This window comes from Helianthus annuus, chromosome 17 (assembly GCF_002127325.2).
Source record: "Helianthus annuus cultivar XRQ/B chromosome 17, HanXRQr2.0-SUNRISE, whole genome shotgun sequence".
Classification (NCBI taxonomy): domain Eukaryota; kingdom Viridiplantae; phylum Streptophyta; class Magnoliopsida; order Asterales; family Asteraceae; genus Helianthus; species Helianthus annuus.
In genome coordinates, this window is record NC_035449.2 from 73,757,643 (window position 1) to 73,774,771 (window position 17,129).

At 33.3% G+C, this 17,129-nt stretch overlaps 1 long non-coding RNA gene across 5 annotated transcripts; it reads left to right on the plus strand.

Annotated features, from left to right (window-relative positions):
• The first annotated feature begins 10,778 nt into the window (after positions 1-10,778).
• Positions 10,779-14,540, plus strand: LOC110925606. Of its 5 annotated transcripts, XR_004887287.1 has the most exons (5): positions 10,779-11,151; positions 11,823-12,215; positions 12,312-12,352; positions 12,665-12,781; positions 13,908-14,540. It is a non-coding gene; the product is annotated as an uncharacterized LOC110925606 (long non-coding RNA). The 5 variants fall into 5 exon arrangements; XR_004887286.1 differs by having other exon boundaries at positions 12,312-12,781; XR_004887288.1 differs by lacking the exon at positions 12,312-12,352.
• Positions 14,541-17,129: the final 2,589 nt, after the last annotated feature.

The window sequence follows — 17,129 nt, forward strand, 5'->3', positions numbered from 1 at the left end:
ATATTTAATTACATTCTATATGTATATGTATTAGATCAATGTTTGATGAAAAGATGTATAATGGAAACAATATGTAGTAATACACAAGTGTATAAATATATATCGACATGTATACACTATGTACTTGAATAATACACATGTGTATACGTCTGGTATATACCGACCCGTATACACATATGTACTTGAATAATACACAAGTGTATAAATCTGGTTTATACTAACCCGTGAAAACAAGATGTAATAATACACAAGTGTATAAGTCTTGTATATACTAACCTGTATACACATATGTTAAAAATCATAATTTAATTAGGTTTAATATTTAATTTTAAAAGGAACATAACAGTTTATTTAAAAAAACATTAGCCATTCAATCTCTTATAATTAAAATAATAGAGAAATAATTAAAAATGAGAGAGGGGGAGAGAGAGAGAGAGTTAAGAGAGGAGAAAATTAAGGGATTTTAATTAAAAGTACTTGACTAATGTCAATCTTACCCTTTTAATCTAAAAAATGATCAAGGGCCAAGATTAGTTCACTTAGTTCACTCTCAAGAAGTTGTTCACTCATGATCCTAATCCTATATATATATATATATATATATATATATATATATATATATATATATATATATATATATAGGGGACCGCTAAAATGAAAACCACCTCCAGTTGTAACAACTGCGTGAACCACTTTCTAGCCATTAGATCAAGATGATGAATGGATGAGATTAAAAGTATTAAAAAATAATATTAAGTATTTTTTGTCTTATTATGTCTTTAATATTTTAATTGAAAAGGGTATTTAAGTAAAATTACTTTTTTTGTCTTTTTATATATATTATATTTAATTGCCTTTTTGTCCTATTCATTAATTACTTTTAATTACTTTTATTTTTTAAACATAATTTTCTTTATTAAAAACATTTTTAGTTTCAGATTTTTTTAAAAGATTTTTATACTTTTTACAATTTACGTTTTATGTTTTCTTGACGCGCCGTTTTTAACGCCGTTTTTTAACGCGCCGTTTTTTACGAGCCATTTTTCAAGCGTCGTTTTTTACGCGCCGTTTTTAACGCCGTTTTTTTACGAGCCGTTTTTAACGCGCCGTTTTTTTAACGCCGTTTTTTAACGCCGTTTTTTAACGCGCCGTTTTTTAACACCGTTTTTTTCGCCCGGCTTTTTCACGCGTCGTTTTATCAACGCGCCGTTTTTACGTTTTACGCCCCGGTTTTTTACGTTAACGTTATTTACGTTTTACGTTTTACGCCGGTTTTTTGCGTTTTACGTCCCGGTTTTTACGTCAACGTTTTTTTGCGTTTTACGCACCGGTTTTTTACGTTAACGTTTTTTTACGTTTTACGCGCCGGTTTTTTACGTTAACGTTATTTACGTTTTACACGCCGGTTTTTTGCGTTTTACGCACCGGTTTTACGTTTTTATTTACGATTTTTACATATTTTATTTACAGATTTTTACGTTTAACGTTTTACGTTTCTACGCACGGCTTTTTTCGCGCCTTGTTTTTTGACGCGCCGTTTTTTCAACGCGCCTTTTTTACGTAAATGTTGTTTACGTTTTACGCGTCGTTTTTTCAACGTGCCTTTCTTACGTTAACGTTATTTACGTTTCACGCGTCGTTTTTTCAACGCGCCATTTTTACGTTAACGTTATTTACGTTTTACGCGCCGGTTTTTATGTTTTACGCGCCGGTTTTTTACGTTAACGTTTTTTTATGTTTTACGCGCCGGTTTTTTACGTTAACGTTTTTTACATTTTTACGTTTTACGCGCCAGTTTTTTACGTTAACGTTTTTTACGTTAACATTTTTAAATTCAGGTTTTTTACGTTAACGTACGTTTTACCTAAAACTTTTTACGTTTTACGTTGAAAAGTTTACGGTTTACGTCAAAAAAGTTTACGGTTTATTTTTTTTACAAAAACTTTTTTACGCAAAAATGAACGCACCCAGAAATCGCAAACTCGCTGAAGCGTCTCAGATATATTGTTATCATCATCGATGCCTAAAATAAATAACTTAAAACCCCAACAAACAAAAATAAAAAAAACGAGTGGATTCTAGAAAAGAAAAACGAATTACGTTAAACTTTTAACGTTTTACGATATACGTAAAACTTTTTACGTGTTACGTTAAACTTTTTACGTTTTACGTTTTATGTTAAACTTTTTACGTTTTACGTTAAAAAATTTACGTTTTACGTAAAAAGTTTTACGGTTTTAGCCTTTTTTTTTTCAAAAACTTTTTTTACACAAAAACGAACACACCCAGAAATCGCAACTCGGTAGGTGTCTCAAATAGATTGTTATCATTATTGAAAAAAAAATAAAACATCAAGAACAAAAATCACAAAACAATGTTTAGATTCTTTAAAAAAGGGGTTTGGCTCATATTCGATTCCCCCCAACCGTAAAAAACCAAAATTAAAGAACCCATGATATACCCATTCAGACATTTGCAAAATTGTACCAGTTCGCCCATTTCGATTCCCCCAAACCGTAGATCTTTAAATCATCCATCATAAGCTTCAAACATCCCTCAACACAGAACCTATGATATACACATTCAGACATTTGCAAAACTTCAAAAAATATATATTTTTGACCAAGGATAAAAACACTCTCCAAACTTTCAAACATCTGAGCAACAAAACAAAAATACATTTAGAATTTTTGAAAAAACCAAAATCCATTTTGAACTCAAAAACCCAGGTCAGTAGCTTGAGCAGTCGTCGCACAACCCAGGTCAAGAGAAAACAAAACTTACATATCCCTTTCTTTGGAGCAGCCGTCACACAACCCAGGTCAAGAACCCCCATCGTCGCCTCTAGATCGGCAACCCCTCTGACTGAACCAGAGCCATCGGTCTCTCTCTAACATTGTCTCCCATCACCATCTCCAAATCTTCACATCCATCGTCCGTTGTTAAGTGGTCGCCACCGGTCTCTCTCTCTCATCTCTGCATCCCGGGTCTCTTCCTTTCCTCTTTCTCCCCGTCTCCCTGATCTATTTCATCTCGCCGTCGTACGCCATCGTTCTCTCTCATCTCCTCGCCGCTACCCTCCTTTTCTCGGTTCCGTCATCGCACCACCACCAGACGGTGGTGCTGGTGGTCGGTGATTCTTCAGCGTGTGACGGGGGTGGGGGCTGTGGTGGTTGGTTTGAGGTTGGGGCTGGATGTCAAAGAGAGAGAGAGAGAGAGCAGGATGTGTGAGGTTGAAGATGAAGATAGGAGAGAGGAGAGATGGTTCTGCAACTTTAAAAGAGGAGAGAGGAGAGAGGAGAGATGAGAGAGGATAGATTAGACATTTAAAGGAAATGACGAAACTACCCTTTTTAGTGGCTGAATCTGATTGGCCGAGAGTGGTTCTCGCGGTTCTTACAACTGGAGGTGGTTCTTATTTTAGCGGCTCCCTATATATATATATATATATATATATATATATATAGGATTAGGTTCAAGAGTGAACACTAGTGTAGCTTGCGAACTGAGTGAACTAATCCTGGCCATACACGTGTAGATCAATGGCCATGATTTGATGTTGAAATACACTAGTGTATTTTACGATTAGATGATGAGATCCTGACCATACACGTGTGTAGATCAATGGACAGGATTTGTTCACTCAGTTCGAAAATACACTAGTGTTCACTCTAGAACCCCACCCTATATATATATGTATATATATATATATATATATATATATATATATATATATATATATATATATATATATATATATATAGAGGCCGATTATCATACAATATGCCAAATCGTACATTATGTACGCTATAACCACAACCGTCAGATCATCTCAATTAAACCCCGTGCTTAACTATTAAATTAATCAAACTAAAATATATATATATAACCGCCAAGGTTAAAATCGTCCATTATGAAATAAAAAACCCTTGATAATCAGCAAACAAAAACTCACAATCATACCGTAAGATTCGTATTCGAAAATCCAACAAGTAATCAAAAATCAATAGATTCTTATTCACCAACTCCTTCTGCGATTTCATTATCTGCTGAATTTGGAAGTTCAGACCTGAAACAAATCGATAGACCGTCTATCGAATCGAAGAAGATGATGCAGGATGAAAATAAAAAAAAGCGAAATACATATCAAACATGCGAAAAAAATTGCAGAGAAAAAGAAAGGTTGTGTTTTTTGTAAAGTGTGCGAAATCATATATTATAACATGCGATTTTAAAAAAAAAAGGTAATAATGTTTAAGATGTCTTATGATGTGCGAATTCATGGTTCATACACCTGCGATTTTAAAAAACGTTAATAATCTTTGAGATTTCTTATAGTTTGTGAATTCATGATATATACACATGCGATTTCAAAAAAAAAGTTAATAATGTTTATGATTTCTTATAGTTTTGCGAATTCGATTTCGAGTCATATGCGATTTTGAGAAAAAATGCTGCTAATACTTTCATGTAACTTTGTCCTAAAATGCAAACAATTTTTTTTTTTGAATTAATAACTTAAGTATCGCCATGACTTTGTGCGAGACGCGTTAATGGATATTCTCAGACGAGCAGGGATCTCGGCGAAGAAAGATGCACCAGTTAATTTTCTTACAGACCCGTCGGAGGGGAGATCCACCCTACGCCCAGCTGACGTGCTAGTTTTTGGTTGGGAGGGCGGGAAACATGCTTGTGTCGATCTCACAGGTGTATCCCCACTAGCCGGGTTCTGGGAAAATGGGTTTATGGCGGGGCAAGCGTTACTGAAAGCAGAGTCAAAGAAGGTGGAAAAGCACGCGAAAGCTTGTGAGGATAATCAGCATGCCTTTGTCCCCCTGGCGTTTGACACGTTCGGCTCCTTGGCGCCGGAGGCAGTTCGGTTCTTGTCTAGAGTGCAACATGTGGTCCACAGCAACTTTTCGACCCCTCAGGGGCGGGGCTTTGTTTTTAGTAGATTGGGTTTTTCTATTCAGAAAGGGATGGCGGCGCAGTTTGTTGCTCGTCTACCTGCTATCCTTATGTAATTTGCCCTGATGTTTGGAATGGAATATTTTGAAATTTGATACCCAAAAAAAAAAAAACTTAAATAAATAAAAATTAACTATTTTATATAAAAATGAATTTATTACCGATGTGACTATAATTTGACATGTAATGATCAATTTTACCATAAATACTACTCAACTTACCACCCTACCTACATAATAAATTTACTATTTTAATATAAAAACCCAGGGATAACTAGCTTCCATATTAAGACATAGAACACGAAAACACACACAACACACCCACAAAAATGGCATCTAAAGATTCAGAAAAAAATAAAAAACATTGCAATACAGGAACTATTGTCAACTCGCACGTTGACAGAAATAAGCACCGATGTCATCTCTTCTCATCTGATTCTTGATGTGCAGGGGAAGATTCTTGAAGAAATCAAGAAAAATCAAGAAATGTGGGAGAGACTACTTGAAGAACCACCATCAAGCTTCAGAGACGCAGCTTTGGATCACATAAAGGAACAGTCTCGAGCTGATGACTTAGCCTTCTCTTTCCTGAAAGATGCTCTAAACACTGTGAAGGAGAAGATGGACTTCAGCTCGGCTGAACGTGATAAAATCTTTGCTTTAAGTAACTAAATTCCTGTTTAATCGTATTATGGTTTTAGCTGTGTTAGACAATAACAACTACTTTATATTTATGTTTTGGGTACATGTTTTGAATACATCTTATGCTTTGTTATAATATAAATCACATGAATGATTTAGACATCTTTGTCACAAAAAAAAACAAGATAACTCAAAATCGCATGTACTAAATTGAAAACAAAATGAAAATCGCATGTAACTTGCTTATATAATTTTGCATATGAAATCGTATTTTTTACAAACTAAATCGCATGATTGTATGAAATAAATTCATATGAATGAAATTGCATGTTTGCCTTGTAAAATCGCATGTACATTTAAAAAAAATTAATCTTCCTCATCTGAAACCTCCTTCCACTGATCTTCTTCTTCAATGCCATCATCACTACTTCCACTGTAATCTTCAAACTCATCTTCCTCTTCATCGTCTTCGACCTCGTTGTCTTTGTCTCTGGGATCTTTTTCAATCTGGACTCCCTTCATCTTCTTTTGTTGTTTGCCTTGTTGTTTGTCTTTCAGTATCTCACAAGTCTGAATATCATGACCTTTTTCATTGCATACACTACATGTCCTTGACCTTTTTCCTTTGCGGCTGATCATTTGTTCCTTCTTGGATTTAATCCTTTTATGCGAGCCACGATCTTTGTTTCTTATACCAGCCGGCACACGGACAGTAGGAGGTGCATTAGTTACTGGTTGTTGGTAACCAATCAACTTTGAAAATCGGTCAAACTTTGGATCAAGTTGCTTGGTTATTCGACTCTGATCAACTCTCTCTTTAAGCTGCCTCATTTGATCCCTCACTAAAACAAGTTGATCAAGGTCGGAAATAAAATTGCTAACCAAATACTCCCCTGTGTGGATGATTTCACGAGCAATCTGTTTAGCCTTGTGTTGCACATGCTTATCACCCACCTTTATATCGAACTTCACGTTTAATTCATTCGGGACCACATCCTTTGTCCATCTCTTCATAACATATTTGCTTGGTATTTCTTTAACACCAAACATCTTGAAAAGAAAATAGATGTGTTTACATAGCAGCCCATACTGCTCAAATCGCAAACAGCTACACTGTGTAGTTACATCATTTTCAAGATTCTTGAACCACACCTAAGAAAAAAAATATATTAAAAATTAAAATCGCATGTGTAAATTAACCATTTCGCATGTCTAAAAAATCATTGAATTGTATTAATTTAAAATCGCATGCGTACATCAAAATCGCATATTGCAAAATCATGTTCTAAAATGAAATTCGCATGAATGTTTTCAAAATCGCATGTTTTAAATATATATGCTATAATACCTCTAATAAACCATCTCCATGAGCTTTAAAGTCTTTCAACGATATCCTGATCTGTGGACCCTCGATTTTGGTGTCCATCAGCAGACCTTCGGTAATAGTTCCATATATCTCTATTTGCTGATCAAAGAATATAGACCTGGTGTATATCTTAGCAGCATCTTTTTCCAAAGTAGTTTGTCTCCAATCATTAGGCTCAGTATATCTTGAAATATGATCTGTGATTGAACCTTTGGACATCCATTGCACCGTCAAAATGATTCATAAAGTCTACAAGAGTGAGTTGTGAATTTGCACCAGGCAAAAAAAATGATTCTCGCTCTCTGATCTCAAAGTTGTTCGCATGAGTCAAGACATGGGCTCATGCCGGTAAAAAGTCGGAATCCACATGTATCTCATCGAAAACATATCATCAATCCATTTGTTTTTAGTGAGACCGTACTCAATCATCACCAACTTCCACTGTCTCTCGAATTCTTCAGGCTCAATGGAATCAGTCCATACAATGTCGCACATCCTCCTTTTGAACTCATCATTATTGCACAACTCATGTCCAACCTATACCGATAAATGCTTTTTTATATCAGCCTATAACAAAATCTATATTATAAAAAAACGCTAACGAAAGACAATATAGCATGCTATACCTTATCTGCCACTTTTTCATTATGTGCCACATGCACAATCTGTGTCTGCTGGTAGAAAAAACCTCCTCAATAGCCTGTTTCATAGCAGGGTCTTGGTCCGTCACTACAACCTTTGGTTGCCGACCAAATGACTTTACGAATGAATTCAGAAGCCATTTATAGGATTCAATGCTCTCCGATGCCAACAACCCAGCTCCAAGGGTTACATTTTGACAACGGTTGTCAATGCCAGTGAACGGAACAAACACCATCTTGTACCTGAACAAACACATGTGAAGTACACATTGAAAACATGCGAAAAAGATAGATATCACATGCGAAATATACAGTATAACATGCGATATATTCAACACCTACTGTTCAATATATAATAACATGCGATATACAAGTTTAGGAAATCATATAACATGCGAAAAATAAATATAAAAAACATTTTATGTAACACTAACCTGTATGTCTTGAAAGTTGCATCAAACGATGTCACATCCCCGAACTCCATAAAGTTACTCTTGCATAACCCATCAGCCCAGAACAAACCAGTTAACCGTTTGTCATCATCAACAGAATATTCAAACGAATAATCAACTAAATACTGTTTTTTGTCAGTCAACCTATTAATCACCATGTCAGCGTCATATTCTCCTATATAGCTGTTAATTCGATTCCTAAAATTTTTGCAATCATCAACCGTGGCGCCAATGTTCTCGAAACCACCATAACATTTCCTCATTATATGGAAAGCTTTGACAGGACCAAGGTTTAAAGTGCCTAGTTCCCGTATCATCTCCTCCTGGACATCTGACAATTGTCTGTACGCTGGCAGCATATGAATATCATGTGGACATACAAACTTATGATTATGGCCATCAACAAATCTCTTTACTGTATATAATCTACCATCCACCGTGCAAATCATAAGTTGAGCTTTGCATCCAGTTCTAATGGTCCCCCTGTTCCTTGATTTGAATTGTTTTTTTGACTTCGAATAATGATCTTCAATACACAATGGCTTATAACCCTCTTTAGAACAAACAAAATACTTAGTTTTGATTATACCACCACTGTGTACTTCACCACCCTTCCGAGTAGAAAAACCAGCTAACTTAGCATATGATTTGTAAAACGCATATGCTTGTTCAATAGAGATAAATTGCATTCCAACCACAGGTGTAGCTGATGCTTCAACCTCCGGAGTGTAAACCTTTTCATCTACATAAATCAAATAAAAAAACATGCGAGTTATCTAACTCCTTACATGCGATACATTAATAACTGCATAATTCCATCGTAAGAACAACAACACGTGCGAGTTGAATGAACCATAACATGCGAAAATGATGATTTTGATAAATATGTTTTACACAAGCGATTTGTTATATCATAACATGCGAAATCCATATTTAGAATAAACATCACATGCGAATTGAAAGACTCATAACATGCGAACTTATACATGTTGCTTTCATATAAAAAAATACTCAACATTCAAACTTCAAAAACAGATACAACAATGTAAAATCATTGCTACGATTAAAACAAAACAAGTCTACGAACAATTTAAAGATCTGAATTAACATAATTACCATTACAACACTCATTTACACCACTTGTACTTGCATTTGGATTTGGATTTGGATTTGCAGGTTTCGGATTTAAAACATCCTCAATCAAAACTCTCTGATACGCAGATAATTGGGCATGATCACCGATCGGTGGAGCTTCTTCAAAATCAACATCTGTGTTTCGTCCGGTGCTGCTCTGTGGATCCATCGAAAAAAAAACAATTGAATCAAACCCTAACGCATAAGAACGAAAACTGCAATTTGAGAATTATGAAAAATTTGAAACTGATTTGAATAATAATTACCGGGATATTAGTGTAACGAACTTCTCGCTCGCTGATTGAATGAAGAGACGAATTTGCCCTCAGATGATTGAATTAATTGTCTGATTTAACCTTATCAAAGAAAAACGAATCAGGACATGTGTACGACCAATAAAGTCGCGTATGTAATGTACGATTAGGAGATTTGTATCCTACACTTTGCCTATATATATATATATATATATATATATATATATATATATAGTGTTTTATACATATAAATGCACACTAATACTATTTTTCTTTTTCATTTCAGGATACATGAGTCACAAACGATAAATATTCCAATTTTCTTTCTTCAGTTTTTTAAGATTGAAGAAATAGATAGTTCGTTTGTTTTGCATGTTGCAATGTTCTCTTCTGAATAAATAGTTCCCTTACTATCATACAAGACATTATTTATTATAGGGAATGTTTAAATGAAAACCACTAATTAACGTGAAAACTCGAAAACTAACTAAAAAAGCCTAAAAAACATACCAAATTTTTTTTTTCATACCAATTTTCGCTATTTTAGGTATATAAAAAAACTTTTTTTCAAAAAAAATAAATAAATAAAATTGTAGTGCACATGTGTAATAGTACACATGTGCACTACAATTTTTTTATATACAAAAACTAGCGATTTTTAATAAAAAATTATAAAAAAATTGGTGTGTTTTTTAGGCATTTTTAGTTAGTTTTCGAGTTTTCGCGTTAAAAGTGGTTTTCAATTGAACCATCAAAATTTACTATATATATATATATATATATATATATATAAGGGTGGGGTTTAGCTACAAAGTCTATTTTTCCTACAAAGTGTACAAAATCATAAAACACCACAACTTCAACCATAAAACACACTCGAAACCCACAAATAACTTAGTGAAGATCACTAAAACACAATATCCAAACCCTAGCAGTCCATAAAAACTTCAAACACGCTATTGTAGAACTATGAATATAAAACAAAACATGATAATCAACATAAAACACACTAATGTTAGTTATTCAATAATAAAAGTCTTATCATTCAAAACACAACACAAGACCCAAAAATATGGCGTTTAGTTATCTTCACTTTGTTATTTGTGTGGTTTGATTGTGTTTTATGGCTGAAATTATGGTGTTTTATGATGTTGTACACTTTGTAGGAAAAATGGACTTTGTAGCAAACTTCCACCCTATATCTACTACTTCTAATAAAGCAAAACCAACTTATGCCACATGGCATTTGCTTAAACCATTACTTGCCACATGGCAATGTAATATTGCTTATTGATTTGGTTTGAGCGGCAAAACTATACTCTGCTCTTCCCCCATTGTCGGTATTGAATTAAAATCCCCTATCTCTCTCACCGCACACTTTCCTTTCTATCTCTGCTTCAAATAAAACCCTAGATGTAATTCTATATTTCAGTTTCTTGATTTCTTGATTGTTGATAAACCTCTCAGTCAATCCTCTCAATTCCTACACTAAACTATCATTTGAGAGATGAGGTCTGAAACCCTAACGATCGGATTATTGTAGAGAACGTGGTGGTTGTGGCTAGTTGTGGATGATGGAGGCGGCGCTGGTGATTAAGGTTCTTTCCTTTTTTTCTTTCATCCTCTTCACATTTACAAACCCTAATACACATATACTACTTTACTACTTCTGTGGCACATATGAACTCTCACCGGGTATGTTTTCTTCATTGTATTATGACGTATTCTGATAATCCTTTGAATCTTTCGCTTTAATCAATGTTTAATATGTTAATCGTTGACATATGTATGGATTTGTGGAAGAATTTTTTTTTATTTTGTTTTTGAATCGCCGTTGAGCTGCAATAGGGTTTGTGGGTGTTTGAATCAGGGTTGGAGAATAAGATTCAAAAGAAATTGGAGCAATTGCTCATTCTACCATACTCCTAAACATCGAATTGTAAAAAAATCTTGCTTAAAATCCCTGCATTTCTCTGAATTCAATGGGTTATAAACAAATTAGGATTTGAATGATGGTTATTTACTTATTACTACAACACAGAAGAATGTTTGGTGGGTTGGTTCTACTACAGTTGCAAGGCTAATTGGGTTTGATTGATTGTTGGCTTCTTTTTACCTAACCACGTTCTAAATTATATTTTTGGATCTTTGAAATCTGATTTTTAGGGTTCTTGATCTTGGAAGTCTGATTTCTTGATCTTAGAATTCTGATTTACAAGGTTTTAAAATTGAAATTAGTTCTTTATCGGAATTCTAATTTCTTGACCCGTATATGTGGTTGTGTATTTTTAGGTGTACTATATTGAAATTTACTTCTAATTTTATGGGCTCTGGATCTTATGTATGGTTTTTTTCAATCATTACAGCTTAATTCAATATGTTGGTAGAATCTGTGAATGTTTGGGCAAAAATTTATGCTATTAGTTACCACAAGTCACTTAACCATCACAACTTTTATTTCAAACAACAAGATTCAAGGAGCTTGAGTACTAGAGATGCACTAATACTTCACAAGTTATACCCAAGTTATGGATTATAAGTTCCGTTCTTGTGTCTATACGCAGCCTGCTGATTTTTTCTGCGAAAACCCACAAAAAACGCAGGTTTTTTCAGCGAAAAACGCAACCAGCAACGTCGCTGCAGGTTTTTTCGATGAACGTTTTCGACGGACGATGCAGCCTGCAGGTTTTTTCAGCGATCTGCGAGTTTTTTTGTCTGGTTTCGGCGAAAAACAACAGCATGACAGCACAGGTTTGCAGGTATAAGTGCATTGATTATTTAGAGATTATTAACTCCTTCCTGACCTTTTTTTAATTATTTAGAAGTTAAATTGCTTCGTTTTTTTAATTATTTAGGTATGTGCTTATAGGCCATTGTTGTTCCATACTAGGTGTAGGTATGTGCTTATAGGCCATTTGGCTATGTTTTATTTCAAACACGCTGAATAAAGCATTTAACTGCAAATGTAAAATGAGACATGTCTAAATTTACAAGACTGTGTTTGGCATGGTTTTAGTAAATGACAAAACGTATTTGCGGGTTAGATTCGATGTATCATTTGAGGCATTAAACCTTTTCATTTTTTTACAAAAGTAAGGTTCGTAACAAGTGGCGGTGAGCAAAATATTTAATATTTGAAATAAACAAATTGAGATGAGGTCTTAATAGTTCAGCTATGATTTTCTTATAACTGTCTTTTATGGTTCAGTTAAAGAATCCACAATAGAAGAGTTAAAAATACCAGTCATGTCACCTATGCCTCATGTCACCTACGCATGGGATTTGGCCCTCGCATATTAATAACCCGTCACCCGAGATTTACAAGGTATTTGATGCATTTGGATATTTGAAGTTTTTTTTTGTTTTGTTTTTTTTTTTTGTTAATGATTGCTTTTAAACTTATTTCTCCATATATGTAGATGCTCCCCTTGTATGAAAACGGGTCAAGAATATCAATGATTATTTTTAGTGGCTACTGTTACAGAGTAAAATAAATAGTTCAATTTGGCAAAACAAAATTCTCATTTCATCTCATATGATTTATTAAAGTTATGTGATTTACAACAGCATAAGATGAGTATGGCTCTTTCTTACTGTTATGGTTCTAATTCTTAGTTACACAGATGAATCATATAGTTTTTAAGCATTTCAATAACCTTCAGTTCTCTTATCATTGTTGTTCTAAACTTTCATTTTTTAGCAGGTGATCATTATTTTCATTTTGTTAGGCATAGTAAAATATGTATATTAAGAACATGCAATAGTAGCTTGAGAGTGTGTTAAGGGTTCTTATTTATTAGGACCATATGCATAAACACTGCAATCCCATACCCGTGATTTTTTTTCAATCCTATACCCAACCTCTTACCCGTCGGGTATCGAGTATACCTGTCCCAAATGATTCAGGTATACCCACCGGGCTCGGGTTACAAAATTAGCGATCCCTACTGATGTGGTGCCTTAAGTCAATATTTTTGTTTTAACTTTGAGCCTTTTTTGTAAATTTTTTTTGAAAGTTTAAGCTACTTGTGAGCAAAGAAAGAAATGAATTTCCACAGGTATAAAACTATGATTATAGTTCAACAAGACTTTAGAAGTTACAATATGGATGGTGATCGGTTTAGGTTGCTTTTTAAACTTAGAAACTGATATGATGGCCATTTTTTATAATGTTTATGTGGGTTTAGGTTGTTTTTTAAACTTAGAAATTGACATGATGGCCATTTTTTTGTAATGTTTATGTGGGTTTAACATATATTATGGATAGCGATTAAAACACATATAGTAAATTCATTGATGTTTATGTGGGTTTAACATATATTATGGATAGCGATTAAAACACATATAGTAAATTCATTTCATGTACATCTTTTGTAACTTTTCATTTTATTTTATATGGTCTGCATTATGTCTTGGCTTGGGCCGTGCTCTTATTCTGGAATGGCCATCAGTCTGGGCTCAATTATTTCGGTTCCGATGTGGCGGGTTCTACGCTGTGGAAGGCCCACTATGGGATAGGTTTTAAGCAACAGTTGCTGATGATGACTAGAGCCCACATAATTAGCTGGGGGCACGGTTTCTTGCGTTTACTGAAGGCCCAAACCTAGCCTGATTGTCCTACAAAAAGAACCCGGGTTTGGGATTTCCGAAAGTGGTTTAATTTTCAAGCGAAGGCCCAATACAGGGTTCTTATTGTGAAGACCAGGGCCCACCTTCGTCGTTTGGGCATGGTGATGCTGGGCTTGGTTTATGAGTGGTTTTTATCAGCGGTGGGTGCCCACTTATATAACTACTTATTGGCTTTGTAGTGGGTGGGAAAGGATAAAATGTGTAAAAGCTTCGGTCAGGCTCTGTTTAATGGAGAAGGCTCAAACAAGGGTTGGGTTGGGCCACTGATGGAAATCAAGCACATATCGGCCAAACTTAAAAACGTCTCGTTGGGCATGTTTTTTGTGGTTTGTGCAAAGGCGCTAACGATGAAGATAAAGAGGACAAATGTTGTTTACAAAGAAGTTTTTACTGATCTGTGATGTTCATGTACCGTAATATTTTAATTTTTTTAGTTTATACGTTTATATTGAAAAGTTTTTTCATTACAAAGTCAATCTAAATGTCATTAGATATTATATGTTTGTGTTAAGCCACTCGCGAAACTCGCAGGATCTTAAACTAGTATATATATATATATATATATATATATAGGGAGAGGTTCATTTGAGAACAAAATTTAGTTGAGAAGAAAAAGAACAAAGGGTACAATTGTAAAATATTAAGTACTTATTCTATAATCTCATTTATTCTCTACACTAATTTTCATTGCCTACACACATAAAAAGTTATACTACACATTTCGAAAATTATCCAACACATGCTTAAATTTATCCTACATAACCCGTAATTTATCCTACACACTTAGTAATTTATCCTACACTCTAAATTATTTTTTTTTTAATGTTTGAAAAAATATATATTTTTTGAAAATAAGTTACAAATTTAATATAGTTAGCTATTAAAAAGGAAGACTGGATATTAATGATCAATGTAACTTTACAAATATACCCTTACATTAAAATTAAATGCAAATATTAAATGAAGTAAAATGAAACATTCTTATTGGTTGAAACTTATTTTTTTTTCTTCGAACAAAAAATTTCTTCTCATTTGAACCTTCCACTATATATATATATATATATATATATATATATATATATATATATGGGGATGGTTCAAATGAAAACCACTTTTATCGCGAAAACTCGAAAACTAACTAAAAAACCTAAAAAACACACAATTTTTTTTTATTAAAATCACTAGTTTTTTATATAAAAAAATTTCAAAAAAAAATTTCAAAAAAAAAAAAAAAATTGTAGTGCACATGTGTAGTACACATACACATGTGTACTATTACACATGTGCACTACAAAAAAAAAATTGAAGAAAAGTTTTTTTATAAAATTTAAATAGCGAAAATTGGTATGCAAAAAAAAAAATTGGTATGTTTTCTAAGCTTTTAGTTAGTTTTCGAGTTTTCGCGATAACTAGTGGTTTTTATTTGAACCTATATATCTATAGTGGAGAGTTCAAATGAGAAGAATCACAAATTAAGAATAAAAAGAATAAAAGGGTACAAAGGTAATTTAAACCAATCATTTAATTAGTCTACCCTTTATTTTTGCTATTTAAATTAATAAACATTAATCATTTAATGAGTATATCCTATAAATTAGTTGTGCACCTTACACAATAAAAACATTCATGCACATGATCCTACATATTCAACGTTTTCTACACCATAATAACGTTTTCTACACCAAGAAAACAATGTTTTGGTGTAAGGTACAAAATGTGTAGGTTCCCAACACTTTTAAATAATTTTACGACAAATAATAATATATGTGTAGGACACAACACTTTAAATAATTTAGTCGCTCCTTATAAAATTGGTGTAGGACCCAACACATTAATAATAGTGAAGGAGAAAATTATGGTGACATTAATGAGATTGGAGTAACCCTTTATAATATTTAATAGTGTTATACATCAAATTGTCTATTCTACCCTTATTAATTAAAACATTAATTGAAAGTGGACAACAATAATATTTTGATTCACAACCATTGATCAAAAAAATATAGGGCCTAGATTAATTTAGTTTTCTTCTTTCAAGAATATTCTTCTCAAATGAACCTTCCCCTATATATATATATATATGGAGGGGCTCATGTGAGAACCACCCTTATTGTGAGAACCTTAAGAACCAATGTGAACACAACCTAAAATAGCTAAAAAAACCTAAAAAAAAAAACCTACCCCCCCCCCTCAAAGCTAAATGCTAAAAACTAAAACCCCCAAAAAACCTTAAAAAAACCTAATCCCCCCCCCCCAAAATAAAAAAAAACCTAAACCCCCCTCCCCCACCCCCCAAAAACCTAAACCCCCCACCCCCAAGCTAAAATGCTAAAAACTAAACCCCCAAAAAACCTAAAAAAATCTAAAAAAAATCTAAAATTTTTTTTAATATTTTTTATGCTCAAATCGCTACTTTTAGTGGCCAAAAAAAAAAATTTTTTTTAATTTTTTTTAAAAAAAACAATTTTTTTTGCTTCGAATAGTAGCGCTTTTTATATAAAAAATATTAAAAAAAAAATTTGTGTGATTTTTAGCTATTTTTAGGCATTTTTGGTGTGTTTACATTGGTTCTCGCGGTTCTCACAATAAGAGGTGGTTCTCGCATGATCTTCTCCCTATATATATATATATATATATATATATATATATATATATATATATATAGGACAAAGATCCGTTAGGAACCACCCTTTATTGCGAGAACCGCGAGAACCAATGTGAACACAACAAAAAATGCCTAAAAATGGCTAAAGAACACACAAATTTTTTTTTTAATATTTTTTATATAAAAATCGCTACTTTTAGTAGCAAAAAAAATTAAAAAAAAAATTTGCTACTAAAAGTGACGATTTTAACATAAAAAATATTAAAAAAAAATTAAATTTTGTTTTGATTTTTTTACATTTTTTTTAGATTTTTTTAGGTTTTTTGGGGGTTTAGTTTTTAGAATTTTAACTTGGTTGGGGGAGGGGCGTTTAGGTTTTTTTTTTTTTTTTTTTTGGGGGGGGGGTGGGGGGTAGGTTTTTTTTTTTTAGGTTTTTTGG